The sequence below is a fragment of the Bufo gargarizans genome, chromosome 1, assembly GCF_014858855.1.
Source record: "Bufo gargarizans isolate SCDJY-AF-19 chromosome 1, ASM1485885v1, whole genome shotgun sequence".
In the NCBI taxonomy this organism is placed as follows: Eukaryota; Metazoa; Chordata; class Amphibia; order Anura; family Bufonidae; genus Bufo; species Bufo gargarizans.
In genome coordinates, this window is record NC_058080.1 from 304,237,650 (window position 1) to 304,239,330 (window position 1,681).

Here is a 1,681-nt window from a genome sequence, read left to right on the forward strand (position 1 = left end):
TTTTATCACTGCGCAATCACTACACAAGCGCTGCGGCGATAAAAAAAAAATCTGTTTTGATAGTTTTTATCAATCACAGCGACTTCCGGTACTTCGCTAGCCTCCCATTTGTAAGACAGGCTTGCTTTTTTTCTTGGGTAGTCTCAGGGAATACCCCCTAAATTAAGTTGACCAAATGGCAAGTAAGGGGTATTCTTCTGAAGAGGCCTACAGGCTTCTGACCCAGTCGGATGAGGATTGGGAACCCTCATCTGACGAATACAGCGGGTCAGAATACGAACCTGTAGAAAGCAGTGGCAGTCTGACCCAAAGTTTGGACGATGAGGTTGAGGTCCCTGATACCACCAGGCGTACTCGGCCCCGTGTTGCTAGACTACAGGTTGCGCAGGATCCGCTTCAAGGGCAGCAGAGTGGGGCTGGCGCTGTCGGATTACGTGGTGAGTCATACACCAGCAGCGCAGCCCATCCTGGACCTAGTACCAGCACTGCCTTACAACATGGTGAAGTGGCGAGCACCAGAAGGGCAGTTGAAGCTAGTACGGTGGCACGTGCATTAGTTCCCCCGTCGCAGCCACCGCATAGACAGGGCCCCTAGAGTCCCTGAGGTGCTGGCAAACCCTGATTGGAAGCCCCCAACTTCAGCCGCACCAGTAGTTCCCCCTTTCACCGCCCAGTCTGGAGTCTGGGTTGAGACAGCTCAGATCGGATCGGCACAGTTTTTTTTTTAGCTGTTCTTTACTGCGGAGCTCTTGGACTTAGTCGTGGCAGAAACAAACCGGTATGCCACTCAATTTATAGCCGCCAACCCGGGAAGCTTTTATGCCCAGTCTTTCTGGTGGAAACCAGTCCAAGTTTCCGAATTTTAAACTTTTCTGGGCCTTCTCCTCAACATGGGCCTAACAAAAAAGCATGAATTGCGGTCATATTGGTCCACAAACCCAATTGATCACATGCCCATGTTCTCTGCTGCCATGTCCAGGACACGATTTGAGACCATCCTGCGTTTCCTGCACTTTAGTGACAACAGCACCTTTCGTCCCAGAGGCCACCCAGCTTTTGACCGGCTCCACAAAATTTGGCCCCTCATAGACCACTTCAACACCAAATTTGCAGATTTGTAAACCCCTGAGCAAAACATCTGCATAGACGAGTCCCTTATACATTTTACCGGGCGCCTTGGCTTCAAACAATACATCCCAAGCAAGCGCACCCGGTATGGGGTCAAATTGTATAAGCTCTGTGAAAGGGCCACAGGCTATATGCACAAATTTCGTGTCTATGAGGGTAAAGATCAGACCCTGGAGCCGGTCGGTTGTCCTGACTACCTGGGGAGCAGTGGGAAGACAGTCTGGGACTTGGTGTCACCCTTATTTGGCAAGGGGTACCATCTTTATGTGGACAATTTTTACACAAGTGTGCCCCTCTTCAGGCATTTGTTTTCAGAACAGATTGTCTGCTGTGGCACCGCGCAACCTAGGCTTCCCCCAACGGCTCGTTACCACCCGTCTTGCAAGGGGGGAGAGGGCTGCCTTGTGTAACGAAGAACTGCTTGCGGTGAAATGGAGAGACAAGCGTGACGTTTACATGCTCTCCTCCATTCACGCAGACACGACAACACAAATTGAATGAGCAACCAGTGTCATTGAAAAGCCCCTCTTGTTCCACGACTATAATTTGCTCA